Genomic DNA, 25187 nt, shown 5'->3' with positions numbered 1-25187 from the left:
GACTTTGTCAGAAAGTGTCTTCCATGTCAGCATCATGCAAATCTTGTGCACGCTCTAGCACGGGATCTACAGCCTATTGCACCACCTTGGCCTTTCACTTGTTGGGGTCTTGATCTAGTTGGAACTATCACACCCCTTTCATTTGATGGACATAAATGGATAATAATAGCTACAGACTATTTCACTAAATGGGTGGAAGCAGTCCCCCTAGTCTCAGCTATAGGAGTTCAGGTCTCCAAGTTCATCTTGTACCACATTGTTTGCCGCTTCGGCATCCCATCCACCATCTTCACTGACCACGGAGGTAACTTTTAAAATCTCAACATGGAAGAATTATACACTTCCCTTTGCATCCATCACGTCTTTTCTAGCCCATATTTCCCACAAGGTAATGTCCAGGCAAAGGCAACTAATAAAACCCTCCTCAAAATCCTAAAGAAAGTTGTTAATGATTTCGGCCGTGATTGGCACCTACAAATAAATCCAGCCCTATGGGCCTATCAAAATTCCTTCTGTACATCCATAGGAACAACTCCATACTCCCTAGTCTATGGTGCCAAAGTGGTACTACCTATAGATGTTGAACTTCCCTCCTTGCGCATATCTTTGCAAGGGCAAATATCAGATGAAGAATACAAAGTAGCTCGGCTCACCCAACTAGATCACTTAGACGAGAAGCAACAAAAAGCCTATGATCATCTCACAATCTATCAAACTCATCTCAAAAGGAATTTCAACAAGAAGGTGCTTCCATGAAACTTTCAGCCAGGTGACATGGTCCTCAAAGAAAACATGAAAGTCCAAGCAGATCGAGAAAAGAAAGGCAAGTTTGAACCTACATGGCTTGGTCCTTATGTTGTGACTACTTCCTTTGGCTTCAGAGCCTATCAGCTATCTACACTAGAAGGAGAACTCTTGAATTATCCTACTAACATCATTCATTTCAAAAAGTTCTATGCTTGAAGATCCTTGGTATACCTAGCTTTTGAAAAATACAAAAAAAAATAGTAAAGAGAAATAAGCGTCCAATGGTGAAAACTTGGCAATTCAAGCGCCTTGGATAGGTACCTTGGATAAACTTGGTAATTTAGGCACCTTGTGTACTAAGACTAATCCATTATCTATCACTATTCTATCCCTCATCCATTCACCCACCATCCCATAAAACACCTGCTTGTTCCCTTGGTGTTCCAACCAAATATCCAAAATCTAATGGAGCTTGTAAATACCTCCTGTACAACTTGTAAAATCTTGTACCAAAGCTTGTATTATACCGTGTAAATCTTGTACCATACCTTGTATATCTGAATCTTGTCCAAAGTTTGTACCATATTTGAGCCTACAAATAATCTTGTAACCTAGCTTGTATACTATCACATGCACACAAAAAACCCCATTTTCACTTAAGCCTTTCCCAAACCATCTACCTATCCACCTATCACCTATTATAGATATCCCATCCTTGACAAACATTTCCATCTCACAAAAACCAAAACATGAACAAACTTGTATATTTGTAACATATCTTGGTCCATCAGCTTGTACATCCTCTTTAGCTTAGTACCATTGTATCTATCCAGCGTTCGTGTCAGTTCATCCTTGATCAACATCTTGCACCCATCACGCATCTTGGTTAGCTATTCCAATGCATCCTTTGGCTAGATTTCCTATCACCAAAGTGTTATCCTTCTTAGTTCAGCTTGCCAGACGCATCACTCATCCAAATCCACCAGCTTAGGTGCTCTTCGATAGATCCTTGTAGGATATAGCTTTCCTCATGTCTGATCTTGGTTCGTTAGTACCTCGTCCTACCCATCTCATTGGCAAATGTTTCTCTTTTGGATTTTCACTTTCTTTTGGTTTAGAATATTCCCTTTTGGGTCTTGAAGTATCTTTTCCAAATAATTTTTTTGTGCCCTCCTCAAAGTTTCCACGATCTTCCATATCATGGTATACTGCGAATGGGGCAATCTGGGCGTAAGGTCTTGATCAAGTCTTTTGTTTGTTTTTCTTTTCTACTTGTGGGTTACCCAGTGTCGGTTCCACTTTGATTCTTTCAAGATTCATGTGTGATGATGGGGCAATCCTCGTGTGTTTGTTTTGAGTCAGTCTATCAGTCCTCTGGACAGTTGGTGAAAAGACCTTGATGTTCTTGGTAACCTTGGCAATTAACCAATAGTCTTATAGCAAATCTAGTGCTCAACTACATGGTGGTACTTCAATTGAAGTATCCCCCCACTCAAAAAGCTTCAATGGTTTACCTTCATATCCATTATCTCCCATCCATATCCAGCATCCATCTCTCCTACCCCAGCTCATGCATTAGTATCTCTTTGAATCACTCCTCACCTTTAGCTTTAGGGATCCACAATCCTAGTCTTCGGGATCCACCAATCCAAATCAATCCACCAAGCCTCATCTTTCGAGATCCACAATCCTAGTCCTAGGGATCTTCAAAACCCATCTTCTGCCAATTTGACTCCTTGAAATCCTATTGCATCAGCTTTATAATCCCCTCATCCATCTCCCTATTTTGGATTCCTTTTTATAGTTCTCCGCTCCTTCATCCTCCACCTTCCCTAAAGTCTTAAGCTTGCTTCCTCTTGTGCATCTGGTTCTCCTTTATTATTCTCCCATAGTGAGAGTTTGAGCTAATTTAGCCCCTTCTCTTTGCCAATCTGAGTTTCCCTGCTCATCTGAGATTCTTGTACTTTTCAAGAAGCCATCGAGCCTCACTTTCTCTCCCCACCACCTTCTTGAGAGGGCATCTCACAGTCCATTCTCTCCTCTTCTACTCTAGCCTTGGGCATCTTATTTTCTTATCTTTGATGCCATGCCACTTGCGGCATCACATCAAAGAGGGGCAAAATGTAGACACCTAAAAACCTTTAGAAAATAAAGTATTTTTATTTTCTGAAAAATTCTTGATGACATCATCATTTATTAATTAATTAATTATTTAATTAATTTATTTATTTTTATGCCATTAAATCGCTTTATCTTAATTAAAAATATTTAATTAAGGAATCCCTCCCAAAAATGTTTAAATCTTATTTAAACATTATTCCCTTATTTATTAATGATTTAATTAATTAATTGACCAAAAAATTGAAAATAAATTAAAAAATTATTTTTTGCCCAAAACTTGGCCAATTTCCTTAAGACCACTAACCTCTTCCAAAATCTTCTAATCCTTCTTTAATTTTGATTAAAGGCTAATCCCATCATTTCCTACCCCTAATCCCAATTCAAAATATTTAATTAAGATTAAATATTAATCCTCATGTTTATTAAAAAAAATTTAATAAATATCTCCTCAACCCAAACCCTTGAAATAAATAAAACTTTATTTATTTCCTAAAAATCTAATTTATTCTCATCCTAAGAAGTTCTAGACTCTTCTAGAAAGTCTTCATCCTCATCCTAGGAAGTTCTAGACTATTCTAGAAAGTCTTTATCCTCATCCAAAGTCTAGACTCTTCTAGAAGATGTCTTTAAACCTAATCCTAATCCCCTCCTAACCTTGTCACATTCTCTAAACATGGGTTAAGACTTACTAACCCAAGCCAAAGTTAACAAATATCTCCTCCTTCACCCACCCTCCTTAAATGCCATCCACTTGCCTATCCCTAAGCTAATCCTAAACCATCTTAATCCATCCTTTAATCATTTGCACAATCCTAGGCAAGCTTTAAACCCTTCTAATCAAGCCCAAGTCAAAAGTTCTATCATCTCCCTCAAAATATCTCAACCATAAAACTTTATGAAGCCCACTAGGCCATAAATGACTCTTCCAAGCCCTTTTATTGCTCTTACAAGCCATTATGGGGGTCTTTATGAAGATTTTATCCCTTGAGCCTCCTTTGTTGACTCATCCTTCCCCTTTCCTCCATCCTCTCACCATGTGACATGTGTCACTGATTGATTGGTTGTAAGGAAGCACAATCCATGTGCTCTCCTCTCATGCAATCTGAGCCCTCCATGAGCTTTTCCCATCCTTGCATCTTAGCCCTCAATCCCTCAAGCCTCTTGCCTATAAATTCGATCCTCTCCCAAGCCATTTTAACACAATCCATGAAGTAAAGTCATAATGCCATTTTAAGAATCCATTTTACATCAAAACCATACACTCACACCCAAATTCCAACTCCATTTGAAGTTCTATACTCTTCTAGAAAGTCTTCATCCTCATCCTAGGAAGTTCTAGACTATTCTAGAAAGTCTTTATCCTCATCCAAAGTCTAGACTCTTCTAGAAGATGTCTTTAAACCTAATCCTAATCCCCTCCTAACCTTGTCACATTCTCTAAACATGGGTTAAGACTTACTAACCCAAGCCAAAGTTAACAAATATCTCCTCCTTCACCCCACCCTCATTAAATGCCATCCACTTGCCTATCCCTAAGCTAATCCTAAAACATCCTAATCCATCCTCTAATCATTTGCACAATCTTAAGCAAGCTTAAAACCCTCCTAATCAAGCCCAAGTTGAAATTGCTCTCATCTCCCTCAAAATATCTCAACCATAAAACTTTATGAAGCCCACTAGGCCATAAATGACTCTTCCAAGCCCTTTTATTGCTCTTACATGCCATTATGAGGGTCTTTATGAAGATTTTATCCCTTGAGCCTCCTTTGTTGACTCATCCTTCCCCTTTCCTCCATCCTCTCACCATGTGACATGTGTCACTCCTTGATTGACTATAAGGAAGCACAATCCATGTGCTCTCCTCTCATGCAATCTAAGCCCTCCATGAGCTTTTTTCCATCCTTGCATCTTAGCACTCAATCCCTCAAGCGTCTTGCCTATAAATTGGATCCTCTCCCAAGCCATTTTAACACAATCCATGAAGTAAAATCATAATGCCATTTTAAGAAGCCATTTTACATCAAAACCATACATTCACACCCAAATTCCAACTCCATTTGAAGCCTTTTTTGAAGCATAAGCTTCAGCATACATCCTATCTATTTAGACAAAGCCACTCAACAAAAGAGCTTCTCATTGAGAGAGTCCATTAATGGCTCATATTTTCAATTGAGAGTTCATCTTAGTCTATCTTGAAGTTTATGAATTTTTTTTAGTTTGTAGAAGCTTTATTTAAATTTGGTTTCTATTAGCATACTAACATTGCTCATATACAGATAAGACACTTGAAAAGGCTATATATGTGAGTGCAACTCTATGGTATTTGGTTTTCTTTTACTCTCTTTTGTAAATTCTCAAGGCTTGTCACTAAAACATACCCATTACAACCACAAATAGTACTTAAAAATTTTACATACACATACACAATAGGACCAAAGAAAATACAGTACTTCTCACACATGCATTGGACAACACCCTAGTAGAGTTGCTATTTGTTGGAGTTTAAAATACTAAACAACAAAGAGCTCAATACCAAAGTGATAATACTTACATAACCTAAGAATTAGCCACTTCCTATTAACAATTATATATGCAAACCACTTGGGCCCAACTTCAACAAAACCAAGGATGGTTTTCTACTCTTTAAGCTCTGCAGAACCAAGGTGGTTGTACCTAGGGGATGATTCAAATGGAATGTTGTTGTATGAGAATTTTATTAGTTTCATTCTGATTTTCATCGTCTATCTTCAAACACATACACATTTTATCCATTCCTTGACATTCTAGATGATTACATCCCTTATAGAAAGATTTGGTCACAATTCTTCTCAAATTTGCGAGTATTTCCAGCAATAACAACTAACTAAGGCTAAAATATTCTATGCAAACAACTGTTGACCGCCTTTGAAAATCTTCAAGAATAGTAAAATAAATTTGATTTTGGTTTTAGACTCGATGCTTATTCATGATCTACCTATCTATAGGCTGAATTATTTTGATTAGTGCCTATTCACTTGGGATTCAAAGTCTACTCCAATTTATAGATCTAATTCATTGCATTACAAAAAATATTATCAGTAATTCTTACTAGAATTCATTCTTATATACATCCTTTCTATTACCATATCAATACCATTAAATTCACTAATGTCTTTACTTAATTCATTGAATTAATCACAATAATTAATTGACATACATCCTAAGTGAATTGCATTCAATTGGACAAGCTTTACTCACACAATATCAAAATAACCAAGTAACAACAAAGGAAATAAAATTCAACAAGAATAGATATGGGGATAACTCAATTTTGTATTAATTGTCCTTGAAAATTATATACAATCATAGTAAAACTTAGAATGACCCTAAAAACACACAAGAATCATATGATATCAGTGTATTCTTAAAAAATTTACAGAGAAGATACATCATGAATTTTTCTACAATGTTTGGACCGAAACATACTTAGTGTAAAACTAGAATTGCATTAAAAATTGGACCCTTCTCTAACCCTATAATCTCACTTATATAGTGCGAGATGCAACAAGGTTGAGGCATAGAGAATTGATAGGAGTCCTTTTACAAAGATATTTACATTTTGCTCAATAGGAAAAGACAAAAGTTTATGTAACAAAAAGGGTAATACATCATAATATTCTCTTGATAGGCCCCTCTTCCGTTACACCTTTGAATGCTAAAAATCCCATGATTGGTCTTTATTCATTCTAAGTCCTTTGTATAGTTAGCTATCAAATTTGCTAGTGATGTGTCAAGCTCTGATTCTTGTAGCTTCACCTCTACTTTGGCATTTTTACTCATATCATCATGTACTACCAAGGTGATAGTTACATTTGGTTTCCTTTTTGCCACCTCATTCAACTAATCCACTATCTCTTTGACATGAGATGACTATCCTTCTTTGTCTTCTTCATTCCCAGGTGCTGATGGAAGTGAGTTGATGATCTATAGTTCATCTTCATGTGTTTCATCATCATCACTGCCAACTTCTTCTAACTATTCATTAGAAGCAATATATGCCATCCACTTGTCATAAAGTGTGTCATCTATCCAATCAAATTGCAAAATATCCCATTGCTTCTTGATATTATATTTAGCTTCACTATTAATGTCAAAAAATTCTTGTTTCAAAGAATCAAAGAATATTTGGGCTTTCACCATTTCTTCTATTGTGGTGGGCCACCATGCATGTCTTGTTTGATTTATGATTTTATTCATTCTCAAACAAAATAAATCATCTAATTCCTTAGCCCATTTCTTCTTTTTCTTTAATTTATTCTTCCTATCTAGAGCACAAGGAAACAAATCAAATTTATGGCTCTGATACTTGATTAGATAGGAAACCACATTAAGCTATAATGCAACCCTTATGTCATCGGAATCTGACAAATCATTAGCAATATCATATGTTTTTTCAATATGGTAATGGGAGGACCTTATAATAGAGTAACGCAAAAATGTAATTCTTTTTTTCTCTTTCCCCACTTGTTGACAATGGGTTTCAAAATCTCCTTATGGGATTTCAATTCTTCCTATATGCTTATTACTTTTGCTAACTACTCATAAAATAGAGGCCATTCAATTTTATCTCCCAGATACATGAGATCTTTTCTCAATTTATCTTCATACTATATATTTAGCTCTACATGTAATGCCCATAGTTTGTTGTTTTCTTCATCAAAGTCTTCAGCTATGTAATAATGTGGCCTTTGTGGGGTATCTGGCACCTCTATGAGAGGAGTGGATTTAAAAGGTTCCACTAGAGGGTGGAGATATGTGATTCTTGGCCTTGTACACCTTCCCATTACCTTGTTTTCAAGATCAATTATTTTTTGAACTTTTTTATTATAGGCCTCCAAAACACTGTCATACTTACTCTAGAGTTCAAAGATTGTCTTTTCTTCCTTTTTTGCAGTGGCAAGAAAAAATTGAGATGTTCCAAAACACATCTGGGCTACTTGCACATGAGAGGTATATTCTAATCTTCTTACAATGATGTTTCCTATCAATCCTAAGTCATCTGACTATGATGAAACAACCCTAGATCCTTTTCTTAATGACCATTTAACTAGAGCATCTTGGTCCACATTGAATGCAATACCTATGAATTCCTTTTTGATTGGATCTTGTAGGTCCAATATATTTGAAATAGAATTAAAAATTAAGACATATACTATATCCCAATTGGGTAGTAGTAGAATGTTTGATGCTTTTACCATCTATCTCCCCTCTTCAAGAGTTATGCTTTAGAATTCTTCCATCATCTTTTCCTTTTGTTTGATTTTGCAAGGCTACCACCTCTAGCTCTGGATGCTCTATTCTTATCTTATTACACCTTTATTTGAATTGGCCCATGTTGGTTCTCCATACAAACTAGTAGATGGCTCTAGATTTGACAAAATTATCATTTGACAAAAATTATTGACTAGCTTCCTCTAACATAGGGTCTAATTCCCTTCCTTTATAATCTGCTACTGTTAACTCAAAGCTTGGTATAGGAGGCTCTCGGGGGTTTAATTTATCTATTTTAGCTTCAGTGACAAAAAATCCTCTTTAGGACCCTAGTTGTTCAATTTTCTCCTTAGTAAGTTGTTCCTCTTCAATCCTCAGAGATCTCTATGAAGGTGAATATTACTCAATGTGAGGATCTTGTTCCCTTATTATTTTTTGCCTCTTAGCAGAGGGCTCAGGAGTTCTCTCTTCCCAAATAGCACTAGTGGGTCCAATTACTTCTTTTCCTTTGTCCATAGCGATCTTTTTATGGTGGATGATAGTATACCCTACCCTTTTCTAGACAGTCAAATGACTTGCTCTATGTTGGGAGTGAATCCTAGTTTCCTCATTACTTACTTGGCCTTATCTAGGAAAGAATTAATAATAATTTTCTTCTTCTCATTCATGGTTTCTATTATTTTAGGAAAAGTAAGCATGAGCTTATTTGTTTTATATGCCTCTATAATGGCATTACCTAGAGGACTATACTTGTCATCAAAACAATAAATGAAATTCAAAACTCTTGAGAATAGTCTCTATTTTTCTTTCTTAGTTTCCTGCTCTTTCAAGGAGTATTCATTTCCTATTATGTCTTTAGGAAAATAAAACTCATGTTCAATTTTTCCAAACTTAATTCTGTGTCTAAAAGCTAAGTTGTAAAATCCCTCAGTATCACAAAAATGAGGATGAGAAACCACCATCTTATATTGATCTAATGTCTTGTGTAGAGAAAGTCAACCTCCTTTGGGGATTAAAAATTGATGGACTATAGTACAAGTGGGGAATATTGACCCTCTCTATCTTTTCAACAAATAATTTTCCTCTAATCCTCCTAGCTACCAAAAAATTTTAGCTACTCTTCCCTTTAATGGCACTTGGTAGGGAAATACATGGGGAGTACCTCTAAAACCATAAACCCTAAAGACAGTTGAGACTAAATATGGGATGATGTCTACCCAATTATGTGAAACTTTCAAACCAATAAGATTGTCTAGGGGTCTAATAAAACTTGCCAATGCCTTGAGTACTCTAGGATTGTCAATTAAATTTAGGCACCTCAACCTTGAGGCAAATTACCTATCAAACCTAACAAAGCTAGCATTTTCCACATCCTAGGTCATATCTACACTCCAGAACTAGACTAGTAGTTCTTATCCATCCTATTCTCTATTAAAATTCATTTCTTTACCAAAATATGTCACTCCCTTAAATAAATACATGTGTATCAGCAAAGAATAATGGCCAAAAGTTTTCTCTACTTTACCCTTTTCTATCCCCGCTAGGCCATTATGAATTTCTTCCACTAAATAAGAAGCAAAATCAAATATTATATCCACACCAAAAGAGGAAATCTAAGTAATCATGTACATAAAACCCATGAGCATAAACTCCTCTTCATCTTCTCCAAAAACTTTACATAGAGTCATGTATACCTCCATAGGCCTAGTATTGAAAGATGCTCTTTTGAAGGGTTCCCTAGAGGATGTTGTTATTGCTGGAAATGTTCCAATTTTGGCTATATGTACTTTCAATGCACCTTGCCTTACTACATCCTTCTTTGGCATATATTCATTTTCTATTTCCTTTAGGTCAATAGGCACATGATAGTCAGTGAGAGGCCCTAAACCAAATACCTATCGAATTTCCTCTCAGCTAACTGTGATCAAAATTTCACCATCAATTCTCCTAACCACTCTAATTGTTTGTCCATAATTCTTTGAAACAACCTCAAGGAGGTCATAATCCATAAAAACAGTTGGAACTACTAATTTTTCTAAGTCAAAATTCCAAATATTGACATGTGGGGAAAATAAATTTCTTTCTGAAAACCATTTTTTTAATAAAATAAGAGCAATTTGAGAAGTGTTAGCATCCTAGACCTAGTTCCCCTTATCATATAATCCATCTGTGATTTTAAGCCTAGGGTTTAACAAAGTTAATTTTTTAACTTGCATAGTTTCAGTGGTGGACTCAAGGAGCAATTCAAGCAAATCATCATGAATGTTTCTACCTAAATAATCCTCTTTCCTAGAAAACACCTTCTTTGGAGGCAAATTGACTGTAAATTGTAGAAAACTAACTTGCTATAGAGAAAATGGAACATGGGAGCTTACTTGACCTTTTCTTTTCTTTCTCTGTAACTATATAATGTCTTACAAAAAAATAGAAAAATGCTTCAGACTCTTGATCAGGCTCAACACATATTCTCACTAATTTCTCTTGTTTAGAAAGCTTGAAATTTTGTTCGCATAAGATGAGAATGGTGAGATCTTTGGAAATATACTTTCTTTTTTCTCACACTTGAAGCTTTCAATCCTCATAAATGAATTCTAAGGGAACAAAGTGGCACCAACTTCTTCATTTGAATGTAGGCCGTTGATCTTAGAAAATCGTACAATCCAGGACTGAAAATGGGAATGACTCATCTTCCACTTGACATGCTAGTAGTCCAACCAATAAAAATTCTCTAGGTGTACTTTCCCTTCACTACTGACATTTCAAAATGGACCCACTAATTTTTGAGGACATGCGTTGCCTAGTCACTATCTCACTATACATAAAGAGTGAGCATGTTTCCATAACAATGTAGCGACTACTATTGATTTCATCTTGATCTAATAGTTGGCATTTTATGTAGTTTTTAATATCAGAATGGTGGGTCCCTTGGTCGTAATGTTTCTATCCTTAATATTTGATCAACTCACCATGGCAAGAAAGTGACAGTTATAGATCTCAACTTAATCTAAGGGTGAGGAAGCTACATGACATACAAATAATTGTGGTGGGTCCCATAGTCACCATGTCACTTTAGGTAAAAAATGCACATCTTTTCATAGCAACATAGCAATGATCACTGATTTGAGCTTGATCCAATGATTAAAATCTTACATCTAACTTCTAACTTGGGTGTGATTCCATGTTACTACTGACGTGGGAACATCTTATCCAGCTCGTACTGAAATTGATATTTTAATCTTAGCTATATCAATACATGACTTAGGTCCCACCATATGCATATTTTTGGGCTAGGCACTATGTCACTTTTGGTGAGGCACAAATATTTTTTGATCATGACATAGCAACCTCCAATGTCCTTAGAACTTCTAGTGCATATGTATCTCCAGCTAGATGCCACCATGTCCCAATGGTTGCATGATTCATTCTTGATGAAGCATATGTCTGGGACCCACCTAGAACCTTTTGCCACAATATTGTTACCTATCAAGTTGCTAAGTCACTAATGGTGGAAATCTTTGATTTTTCAGTTGTGACATAGTGACCTCTTTATGAATTTAGAAATTCTAGTGCCAAGAAAATTCTTTAGTTCCACAATTATTATTGCGATCAATGCATCTGACAAAGAGATAAAATCACATCACTAATATTAATGACAAGAATTTTGGCTCCCATCCATTTCATAACCTCCCATCTTCCTCACTTTCTAGTAGGATGCTATGTCGTTACCAATGAGATCTATACCTTTTTTGGTCATGACATAGCAATCTCTAGTGTTCTATTAAAATCTAGTGTGGGAAGGATAGATACCTATCAATCATGATTGTCTTAATTGTTACCTCTGATAGAATAATAATATCGCATGTCCACCATGCCACTCAAGAGATTTTATGGTTGTCAAATGTTTTTAATAGCCATCATCTTCTATATTTTATGTTAAGGCACTATGTCCCTAGTGGTAGGATGTAAACTTTTTCTGATAGCGACATAGTGAACTATCAGGAAAACTAGATTTTGGTGACGTCTTTTTGCACTTCATTATTCTTGGTTCCTTTTCTAGTTCTAACAACTCTGACATGAAACATGTGACTGAAAATTTCTAAAACAATGCACTTTTTTATTTCCATGCCTCCATTTCATGACATCACCACTCAATTTCATGGTAGTCACTATGTCGTTTTGGTTAAAATTCTTGCATCTTTCTATAGTGACTATGCGATCGTTGTAGATCTTTTAAGGATTAGATGGTGTGAAACAAAAAGGGAAATGGCACTTTGGGGTGTGAAATATTTTAAATGGGTCAAGGAATATTTATAGTTTGAAAAGCTTTGCACCTGAATAAAATTTCAAAAAGAATGCAAGACTTAGGGTTTAGCAAGCTTTTCCATAGGTTATTAAAATACAAGGTGAAAGAACCAAAAACCCTAGCAAGCAAGCAATGAATTCAATTTTGATTTTTAACCTAGGATTTGGAAAAAAATATTTTTCAAAAATTAGACCAACACTACCTTGTGTCCTAATCATGAGGATAAGTGTGCATGAAGTAAGTCAAATACATGTAGAAAATATATTTGACTTACAGAGAGTAATACAAAGATAAAGTACCTAATAAGAAGTTTTCGATGATTGGATTATATCTCCTAACATAGATAGGATTTTGATTTGTCAAGTTATATATTGATACCAAATAGTCTATTGATGTCATCAATGAGTATAGAAGGTCTGAAGTAACACATATATTAATCTGTATAGACTATGAGCTAAAAGTGTTGTGTGATTATGAATAATTAATTATCTTAATGTGGTCCAATTATAATTAATTGGGAAAGCCCCAAGGCTAACACAAGGAATTCTTTTAAGGGCTTGGTATCAAGGAAAGTATTTTCCTTGATTGAGTAGTGTGAATTGTGGATGAAGAGTATGAATAAGAGTAGAGTATTTGGTAAAAGGAAGTACGAGTTCCAAGAGATTATTGGACGCAAATTTGGTGATATGGTATTAAGATCAAAAGGAGGATTCTAGTTGATAGGATACAAGAAGAGGAAGTCCAAGTACAATTCATTTCTATCTTTCTACAAGGAATAATATAGAGATTATTTGGATAGTGGGTTTTGTTGGTTTGATTTTTCACTATGCAGAGGTTAAGGGAAAATTTTGTGAAAAATCATTTAAGTCTTGAACTTTTGAAAATTAGGGTCTTGTTCCTTGTATTTTTCAAATCTTTAGATTTGCCCTAGTTTTGGAAAAAACCCTCAGGCAATATTCTCAAAAAAATGTTTCAATGATATATTTTCCACCTAAAGAAGGGCTTGCGCAAGCATGGGTTCATATTTTAGACCTTACGTGGTCATGCTTAGTTTAAAAATTTCTTAATCATGTTATTTGAAAATGCCTCAAATAATGCAAAGTTGTTACAAGTGTTGATCTTATTCAGATTAACGAGTATCACATGCCCACATTTCTAAGGTGCAAGAGATTTAAATAATGCGGGCATGCGACTTCGTGACACATAGCCTTTACATTCCTAAATTCTAGTGAATCATAAATTGCTAGAAACTTTTGTAGGTTTTTCAATACTTTTGCATAAGTCCTAATTTTCCCATGGTATTATTGGTGGATTCGCCAGCAAAGATATGTAGTTTATCACCAAGAAGCATCAACCATTGATTTCATTTGAATCAAGGGCTAATACTTTCCCACAAAAAGGAGATGCTCATAAGATAAATAATGTGGAGAAGTAGAAGTTGGACAAGTGGCAAGTGTCAGACAAGTTGGGATGATTGGAAACTTTGATTCATCATTTTGGCCAACGTGGTGATAAGGATGCGAAGTTTTTATAACCGTTGATCTATCAAAGATCAAAGGCCAATGCATCCCCACAATTTGAAGCTACACAAGATTTAAATAATGTGGACAAGCAAATTTTTGACATGTGGCAAGGTGGGGTCGGGTAGTTTTAATTGTATGATCTACCATAGGATTTGCCATTTGTGCTTAGCTGGAGCTACTTATGATGTGGGCTCGAAAGGTGTCAAAAATAAATACAATAGTCAGAACACGCAGGTTAAAAGTAGTCATGTCATTGGCCCAAGTGGATGATGCGAGCATAGAATGAAGAGTAGTTTCTGATCGTCGATCCTTGTCCTGATCAATGAAAGGTGCTTCCCTGCATTTTGAATTTGCGTGAAGTTTAAATAAAGCAAGAATGCACCCTGTAGACACGTTTCCATGGTGAAATCTAAATTTTTTGCTTAGATGCCCTATAGGGTAGAATCAGTATTGTTGTTGATCTTTTGAAGATTGATGACTGGCACAAGCCCGCAATTTGAAAATGCTCATTTAATAAGGAAAGTGAGAATGCACCAGCATGACGTGTGGACCAAATGATGCTAAGTACTTGCTCACTTAGAAAAAGATATGGGATCTACTGGCATGGAATGTTGTCAGACGACATGAGCTCATATGGAAATTTCTTATTGGTCACTATAGCTGACTAGTTTTTATTAGAAAGTAGATGAGTCTGATCGTCGATCTTGTCTTGATCAATGAATGATACTTCCCTACAATTCTAAGATGCAAGGAGTTTAAATAATGTGGGGAAGTGGAATTGTGACACGTAGCATTGTTTTAAAAGTTGCAAAGCTTGTTTTTTTTTTTAAAATCAGAACTGTCTTATCTGGTAAAAATCTATGGATGGGATTCAAACTTGGGTGCAAATTGGAGGTAATGGTTACTAAGAGTAAATATGATTCAAACCTTATGTTTGTGATTTCAATGTATGAAAAGAGCCCATGATTTTACCATTAGTGAGCCACCAAAGCATAGAGAGAACATCAGGGCATACAAAATATTTAGAGCTAGGGCATGGAAATCCTTAGTTAACACTCTAGTAAAATTGCAGAAGATATAACATAGCGTAGATGCACAAATTTTGGTGGGTAAGTACTTTGTGACTTTCTAAGAAAATTTAAAGTATCTGTCGTTGTGAAATTCCTAGGATTTATTGAAAATGCCTCCTCAAAAAGAGTTTACTAGGCAAACAGATTATTTGAAACATTCTGTGCATGATGACTTTCTTGAACAATTCCCCTTATTAGTGCATGAAATAACTAAGGGGAGGGAACTCATTTCGAAACATCCTAGAGTAGTTGTAGCAGAACGTTTTTATGAAAAAGCTAATTGGGTAAGAGATGCCTAGGTTTCCATGGGGGGTTTGGAGTTGTTTAAGAAATGGTTTTTAGAGCAAAAACTGGACACTCCTATGAGCAATGTTTGGGAGTTTGATATTGGTAAATTAACAGTCTGCACAGTTTTCTTTGATAGTGATTTATTGATGGATCTGGCAAATAAATATGATCCAATTATCAGGTGGGTAAAAAACCATGCTGGAGTAAATTTGTTTAGGGTTTCTCCTGAATTATTTAGTGAGGTTTTTAACCTAAATCTCAACCATGTTGTGCATGAAAATATTGACATAGATGACCTTTAGGCAAGGTATGATGCACAACGAATTTACCTAAGAATAGGGCCACTACAGGAGCATGCTGCTAAAATTGGCACTTTTCCTCTGATTACAGCCAGTATCCTAGAGCCATTGTTGAGAAGACATTTCAACTTGAGAGCTCAAGCACTGTACTTTTCTCTTTGCAAGATTTTTGGGATAGATGAAGGCGATCAAATTCTAGGTTCTATTATCCTTATAATGGCTCAAACCCTTCAATTTGGAATGAATACTATTCTAGATTTTGCTACTTTTCTTGCAAAAGAAATTCACAATGGCCTGGTGGGGATAGCAAGGGGAAAAGTAGAAAAACCATTTTGTTGGTATTCATTTCTTACGCATGTATGCTTATACAAGGGATTCACCTTTTTCTCCAAGGGTATGGAGCTAGAAACAACTAAAAATAGGGAGAGGAATCCAGTGCAGCTATGGAATGTAGATATGACTTTAGAAGCTATAGATGCCAGCTATGTGAGATTTGATAGATGCTTTTCTTCGAAGCTTATGTTTCTTTTGAAAGGGGAAAGCCCCAAAATTACACAAGCATTGTTGGAATTGGTTAGACCTAAAGACCATGCACAAGGACTATTGGTTAGTCATAATTGGGGGGATATAATCCCTTATAATGTTTCAACTGTGATAAGGGTATATGGTTTTGTAGGAAAGCCACATGTGTTTCCTTTTCATGTGCCCTTGAAGATAGGGATTGTTGAGCTCTTATGGCAGATAGGCACTATAGATGAGAGGGAATTGTTTAAGAAGGGCACATTCTTTCCAATTGTTACTATAGTGTATGATTTTGTCTTTGTCAAAAAAGGGTGGAAGCACCTGAATTTTTTTTTGGATAGATATAACATGGCAGTGTCTCACGCTGGATTCATTGACCGTAAAGGATTCTATGACCTTTTAAGAGAAAGGGTGAGAGCTTCTCATATGGTACATCAAGTGTACTATCTAGAAGATATAATCAAAAATATCTTCACATTGCAGGAACAATAATTGAGGAAAGAGAAATGGATAGTTTTTAGTAAGACCCTAGAATTCATTAGTGCTTTTGACCCCCAATATGACCCATTGAAAGATAAGAAATACTGGGGAGCTAAAATACAAGCATTAATGAATAATTTTTCCATAATAATTCAAACCATGAATGAAAAGAAAGCTATGTATGTTGAGATACATCTAGACAAGGCTAAAAAAGTATAAAGAAGAATAAGTAGTAGAAATGTGGTAGCTCCTAACCAATATACATTGCAAAAAAGGGTAGGTTATGTCATGATTCAAAATGTGCAATAGGCATCTGCTCATCAGAAGCTAAGGTCAAGAAGTCCATCTGTAGCTAGCTATCCAAAAAGGCAAAAATTAGAGCAGGGGTCTTCTTCTTCTCAAAAGGAACAATACTCCCCAAGCTAGTCCCCAATCTAGATAGATGATGAAGCATCTCTAAGGGAATAGCTTAGAAAAATGGGTGGAGAAGGGGATGTGATTGTCACTTCTACAAACCTAGATGTTGGAGAGCCACAAGAACCCACTACACCTTCCTTGGACCTAACCATTGCTGATTACCAAGGTAAGGAAATTTACCCAAAAGTTGCCTAGGCTTCTAAAAGATTTATTAATGATGAAAATTTTGTAAGATCTAGGGCTTTTGCTTAGTTTTTGTGGAGATTAAATATGGGAAATTTTGAGAAAGCCTATGAGAAAATCAAGGCTGAGCAACCAGATAAACTTGACCCAGTTATTAAGAGAGAGGTGAAATAAAAAATTTTGAATGATTTTTCCCTATTTTCTCTTGAAGTTGGGACGTAAATAGTTAGACAGTCAGGAGTCCTTCTTTTGCCAAAATGGGATATAGAAAATGCTATTGTTTTTTATTCAGTAAGGAAGTAGAAGGATGTTTAACTAACAACTGCTGAAGAAATATTACAGGCTCATAGAGGAGTTAAATTTAGTGATGAATACCAACCCCTTGTTATATGGTCCATGGAAAAGAGGGAAAATACAAGGATGCATGAGATTCCCATTGTAGAGCATACTGGTACATTGATAGTATATAGGGCTGGTGAAGTAAGTAGTAAACAAATTATGGGAATAGCCTTAGAAATGCTAAAATTTGGTGGTGTTGTATCTGGCTAGAAAGAAGATAGATTTTCCCAAGTCAATGTTAGGTTTGAAAAAAATTTGAAAGCATATGAGGAAAGGGGTATACAAATACAGTCACTGGAAAACAAAGTATCTCAAATGGAGAAGGTACTGGGGAAAAGAAAAATGGGAGAGACTAGCAAACCCAGGATTGCATACTCCCCAAGGCCACTTATTGAACCCTTCAAGTCTATTCCAATTGTTGAGATACCTGATACTCCAGAGAGACCTCAGTTCTATACTACAGATGATTTTGAAGAAGAGAAGAATAAGTTGTATGCCATGTATGTAGAGCTTAATAATCAACATGAAGAAAAACCGATGCATGGTATTATGTATTTAATAGACAGGATAGAGTGGGCCACATTCTTTGATCAATTGTCAAGGATTTTAGCAATCAGGGATGAATTAAAGCAAAATGAAGCTATATTCAGACCCATTGTACATAAGTGGATAGAGAGAAGCTCAGATATCATTGCTATGTGTATATCTATTATTCATCTAACATATCATCAGATAGAAGGAATTTTTGACTTACTAAATAAGTTGCAAGATTTTGATGATAAACAAGATTCTTTCTTGTTAGAAAGGTTAATCTTTCCTTGGATATATTAATTGGGATATTCCAAGGGTCCCTAAATGTAGTTTATCCTCTTGTACACATGTGGAGGACATGTCATTGTTTGTCCTTTATTCCACATGTAAGGACAACTCTTGTTTATTTCTTTATTTAGTTTATCCTCCTTAAGAGGATTGTGACACTTTGCACACACCTATTATGAATGTGGCATTCATAGAAATGGGAGTTACAAATGCAACTCCTCTCTCATCTCTATATAAGAGATGCTCCTCCTTCTTTCTTCTACAGACTCTTAGCACTTGATGTTATTGTATTGAGGTAATTTTGCTCCAACACTCTCTCTCTCTCTTCTCTAGGCATTTTCCTTCATTCATAATACTCACAAGGGGTTTTCTTTGCTTTCCCCTTATAAATCCTTGTCTCCATTGTTGAACCATCTTGGTGTATGCTCTTGGAGTTTGATTATCTTATGGTAATATTGTTTCACACTTAACTTACTTGGATTGCTTCTCGTTCCTTGCTCAACATTATCATTTCTTACATTTCTATAGAAGATTAACCAATTTCCTTTCCAAGTATTTATCAGAAAAAATTGATTTATTCCCTTGTGCTCTAAATTTAGTTGATAAAATAAAAGAAAAGGAAGAATGGAAGAGGGAGCTAGATGAAGTTTTTTGTGAGAAAATAAATAGGGTTATAAATGAAACTGGCAATTTGTTGTGGGCAATAAAAAATGAGGAGTTGGTTAAAGTGCAGATATTTTATAACTCCATCCGAAAAGAATTGGTTAATATGGAGGAAATTGCAAATTCCCTGTTAACTGTACAAAGAGAAGTTCTAAGTTTTGATTGGCCAGATGATATTATTTATAATAAGTGGAAGGACAAATTTATGTCTATAAAGAAGATGTCAGAGGATGATGAGGCAGAAGATCATGCAAATGTAACTATTACTCTAATAGTTAATGATAAAGATAGAGAAAACCCCCAAGTTAAAGTAAACTTACAAATAACTAAAGGAGACACGTCACTTTCAAGCCTCATGGTCACTTATTCTAAGGAATTAGATGGATAAAAGAATCAAATTATTATGCCAGTTCAAGAGGATGTAATAGAAAGGGCCCATAAAAGAAATGTTTGATGTAAAACTTTTTCTGTTACTCACATTTTTGTCATCTTATGACGAGTGTATGCAAATGCTTCTTGTAAAAGGCACCTGTCACTTTCTCGTAGCCTAAAGCTTGTTGCATCTCACACTATTTAAGTGAGATTTTAGGGCTAGAGAATGGTCTAAATTCTATTCTTTCTAAGTGATATACTTAGTATGTCTTTGGTCCATTATTTTGGAAACAAGTTTGTGATGTATTTTCTCTATCATTTCTCTGAGAATACATGAATATAGAATGAGTTGTGTTTCTTTCTGAAGGTAATTTTGAGTCTATTATAAATTGTATACAATTTTCAAGGAAAATGAATACAAATTATGAACTGTCCCCATATCAGTTCTTTCTGAACTTTGTCTCCTTCTGATTACTTGGTTATCTTGATGTTGTATAAGTAAAGGCTTGTGCAATTGAATTCAATCTAGTTAGATTGCATATATGTTTATCACTATTGTTAATTCAATGGATTAAGTAAAAGCTCTAATGAATTTGATAAGGTTACTATAGTAGTGAAAAGTATTTTCAATGATGAATTCTAAAAAGAATTGCTGATAATATTTTTTGTAAGGAAACAAATTAGATCTAAGGATTTGCTGTAGACTCTCAACCCCAATGGATTAGGCACTAATCAAATTGATTCAGCTAAAGGAGAAATGTGTCACAAATGGTTGTCAAAATGCAACATCAAATCAATTTTTACTTTTATTTCTGTAGATCTTAAAAGTTGGCACGTACTTGTCTACATGGAATGTTTTAACTTCAGTTAGCCACTATTGTTGAGAACATCTATAGATCCATAGAAGAAATTTTGGCCATATCTATTGTATGGGATGTGTTTATCAAGTTATCAAGAATTGTGTATATATTTGAGGATTTGAGATGAGAATCAGAATGAAACTAAAACTAATCCTCATACAGTTTTCCTAGTCTTGAATCATCCCTGGGTATACCCACCCTAGTTTTGTAGAGCCAGAAGAGTAGAAAACCAGCCTTGGTTTTGTTGAAGTTGGGCCCAAATGCTTTGCATATGCAATTGTTAACAAGAATTGGCTAGTCTTTAGATTTTATGAGTACTGTCATCTTGGTATTAAGCATTTTGTTGCTTAGTATTTTTAGTTAATTTTAAAACACCAATAGTTTCATTGGTCTTTCCCCTGAAGCTCCTTGAATAGTAGGTCCATATAACTTCTATAATTCCTAACACAATTGGCATAACTCCTAATAGGGTTGGAATCTCCTAATAGGGATTGATATGTACTGAATGTGTTTATTGACTCTTAATAGGATCCATCCTCTAAAAAGAAAAAATTATATTACTACATCATATTGTGGGTACCATCCCTAATGGGGGTTTCCCTTTGATTAAAGGTTTCCCAAGTTAACATATCTAGTGATATTGTGTATAAGTATCTTTTTATAGTTGTTAATTATATTTCTCATATGGTAAATGATTAATAAGGTTGATAATTTTTGTAATAGTTGGATAGATTATTCACAACCCTCCCCCCCTTCTCAGATATATTGGTGGACATTATACTCTAGAAATAGATGTTAGAGCATCAAGTTCTTGAAGAGAAATCTTAACATCTCTAGGATATCAATGTTGAGTCACTATAGAAAAGAAAGTCTTAAGTTAGATGGGGGAAATTTTGACACTTAAAAGATGGAGCTTCTTGGTGAGATATCAAAATTGTGTTACAAATATTAGAGTACTGGGTTTCTAGATATAGAATCATTTTTTTGCATGTATAAAAGATGAGAAGCACAAGTAAAGAAAACTCCAAATCCAAAGATGACAAGAAGATCAAAGAATCTATTGATCTTCTTATCAAAAGAGAACCAAAATGTATGAAAATTTTCATTTTTTTTACATGTAAAGAGTTTGTTCATTTTTTGTCCATATGTGCTAAGAGAGAAAGAAAAATGAGAAATAGTTCTCTTTCTGATGATGATGAAGAATTTAAAGAAAGAATGGAAAGATTATTTAATGATGATAATAATGAGCTTGAATTGGTTGAGAAAGAGAAATAAGAAGAAGAGATAGCTTTGGTGACTATTATTGATTCAAATACTAACCATAAGAATGTAGAAGTTTTCTTTGAGACTAGCAATGAATTGAATAATGATGTAAAAACTATCGAGAAAAGAGGACAAAATAAATTTGAACTAAGATAAGAGATAAGTGTTGAGATGGAAACTCCTGCAACTGACCAAAACTCGATAAAGAACCATCTTTTTATTTTTGAGTCAAACTCATTGACCCATGTTCCATGAGTAGTGCTTAAAAATAAATCCATCTTTCATGAGAATAAATGGAACACTTAGCACTCATTGGATCTAGGTTATACTCAAAGGGGTGAAGCACTGGGACTTCCTAAAAGGTCACCCATCCTAGTACTACTCCAGCTTGAGCATGCTTAACTAGGAAGTTTCCTCCATGGCTAAATCAAAATATTGAAAACACATTTTCAAAACATTCACCAAGTGTTGCACCCTATGAACCATTAATTAAAAATCCCCTTAAGCTCATCAATTGATAAGTAGGAGATAATTTCCACATCAAGTGAAATTATGATATTGCTATAAGGATTTAACTATGTGATTTTTGATTTGAACTCATTGACCCATGTTTTATGACTAGTGATTTAACATGAATCCATATCTCATGAAAATAAATAGAACACTTAGAACTCATTGGAGCTAAGTGATGCTCACATGGGTGAAGCAATGAGAATTCTGAGGAGGTCACCTATCCTAGTACTATGCCTACTTGAGTGTTCTTAACTATAGAGTTTCTTCCATGGTTAAAACCAAATATTGCAACCATATTTGTGAAATATTTATCAAGTTTTGTGCCTTATGAACCATTCATTAGAAAGTACATTAAGATCATCAATTGATAAGTAGGAGAAAATTTCTATAGCATGTCAAATTGTGAAACTTATTGACCCATGTTTCTCAAGTAGTGATTCAACATGGATCCACCTCTTATGAGAATAAATGAAATCCTTCACACTCATTAGATCTAGGTGATGCTCATAGGGGTGAAGCACTAAGACTTCTTGGGAGGCCACCCATCCTAGTAATACTCGAGCCTAAGTTTGCTTAACTATAGAGTTTCCTCCATGGTTAAACCCAGTGCTTGGCAATTAAATTTGAAAAACCTTCACCCAATGTTGTTTTTTATCAACCATTCATTAGAAAATTCCTTAAGTTCATTAATTTATAAGTAGGATTTAATTTCCATAGAAAGTCAAATTGTGATATTACTATCAGGTTTTAACAGTATGATTTTTTAGTCAAACTCATTGACTCATGTTTTATGAGTAGTGATTAAATATTAATCCATATCTCATGAGCATAAATGGAACACTTAGAACTCATGAAATCTAGGCGATGCTCAAAGGGGTGAAGCACCAAAAAATTTCATGAGGTCACCCATCCAAGTACTACTCTAGCTTGAACACACTTAACTATGGAGTTTCATCCATGGTTAAACTCAAAGCTTGTAACCCCATTTTCAAAGCCTTCACCAAGTATTGTGCTTTATGAACCATTCATTAGAAAGCCTCTTAAGCTAATCAATTGATAAGTAGGAGATAATTTCCACAACATGTCTATGATCATCACCTAGATCCAATGAGTGCTAAGTGTTCCATTTATTCTCATGAGAGATGGATTCATGTTGAATCGCTACTAATGAAATAAGGGTCAATGATTTTGACACAAAAATCACACAATTAAATCCTAGTAGCAATATCATAATTTGACATGTTGCAAAAATTATCTCCTACTTATCAATTTATGAGCTTAAGGGGATTTCTAATGAATGGTTCATAAGACACAACACTTAGTGAAGTTTTTTTTAATGTGGTTGCAAGATTAAATTTTACCCATCGATTCCTTTGTAGTTAAGTGCACTCTAGCTAGAGTAGTACTGGGATGGGTAACCTCCCAGGAAGTCTTGGTGCTTCACCTTGGTGAGCATCACCTAGATCCAATGAGTTCTAAGTATTCCATTTATTCTCATGAGATATTTATTCATGTTGAATCACTACTCATGAAACATGGTTTAATGAGTTTGACTCAAAAACCACATAGCTAAATCCTGATAGCAATATCCCAATTTGACTTCCTATGGAAATTATCTCCTACTTATTAATTGATGAGCTTAAGGGGCTTCCTAATAAAATTTTCATTGGGAACAAAAATTTTGGAAGGCTTTTCAATTGGGGTTGCAATATTTTGGTTTAACCATGGAGGAAATTCAGTTGTCAAGTGCACTAAGGCTAGAGTAGGACTAGGATGGGTGATCTCCTAAGAAGTCCCTGTGAACGTTGGCTAGATCTAATGAGTACTATGTGGTCCATTTATTTTCATGAGATATGGATTCATGTTGAATAACATCTAATGAAACATGGGTCAATGAGTTTAACTCAAAAATCAAACTGTTAAATCCTGATAGCAATATCATAGTTTGACTTGCTGTGGAAATTATCTCCTACATATCAATTGATGAGCTTAAGGGGATTTCTAATGAATTTTTCATAAGGAAAAACACTTGGATAAGGTTTTTAAAATAGGTTTGTGAGCTTCAGGATTAACCATTGAGGAAACTCTATAATTAAGCATGCTCAAGTTGAAGTACTACTAGGATGGGTGACCTCCAAGGGAAGTCTTGATGCTTCAACCCTGTACGCATCACCCAGATCCAATGAGTGCTAAGTTTTACATTTATTCTCATGAGATATGGATTCATGTTCAATCACTACTCATGAAATATGGGTCAATGAATTTTACTCAAAAATCACATAGTTAAATCTTGATAGCAATATCAAAATTTGACTTACTATGGAAATTATGTCCCACTAATCAATTGATGAGATTATGGATCTTTCCATGAATGGTTGATAAGGTACAACACTTTTTGAAGGTTTTATAAATGGTATTTGAAGGTTATGGTTTAACCATGGAAGAAAATCCATAGTTAAGCGCACTTAGGCTAGAGTAGTACTAGGATGGGTGACCTCTTGAGAAGTCCTAGTGCTTCACCCTTATGAGCATCACCTAGATCCAATGATTTCTATGTGTTTGATTTATTCTCATGAAATATGGATTCATGTTGAATCACTATTCATGAACCATAGGTTAATTATTTTGACTCAAAAATCACACAGTTAAATGCTTGCAGCTACAATATCACAAATTGACTCTTGATTCTTAATTGATGAGCTTAAGGGGCTTTGTAATGAATGGTTCATAAGGTATAACACTTGGTGAAGATTTTGCAAATGGGGTTTAAACATGGAGGAAACTCCATAGTTAAGTGCACTTAGGATGGATTAGTACATGGATAGGTGACCTCCCAAGAAGTCCTAGTGCTTCACCATTGGGAGCATGACCTAGATGCAATGAGTTCTAAGTGTTCCATTTATTCTCATGAGTGGTGGATTCATGTTGAATCACTACTCATGAAGCATTGGCTAATGAGTTTGACTCAAAAAAAACATAGTTAAATCCTGATAGCAATATCACAATTTGACCTGAGGTGGAAATTATCTCCTAACTATCAAAGAGCCATCTTGTAGAACATATCAGTCAAAGCATAGATAAAGGAGTAATGATAAGAAATAATGTAATGGAAAAATTAAGTCTAATTTCTATTGTATAACCTAAGAGTTTAGATA

Source organism: Cupressus sempervirens, chromosome 8 (assembly GCF_028749045.1).
Source record: "Cupressus sempervirens isolate cs-2001-9-10 chromosome 8, ASM2874904v1, whole genome shotgun sequence".
In the NCBI taxonomy this organism is placed as follows: domain Eukaryota; kingdom Viridiplantae; phylum Streptophyta; class Pinopsida; order Cupressales; family Cupressaceae; genus Cupressus; species Cupressus sempervirens.
Note: the sequence above shows the minus strand (reverse complement) of the source record.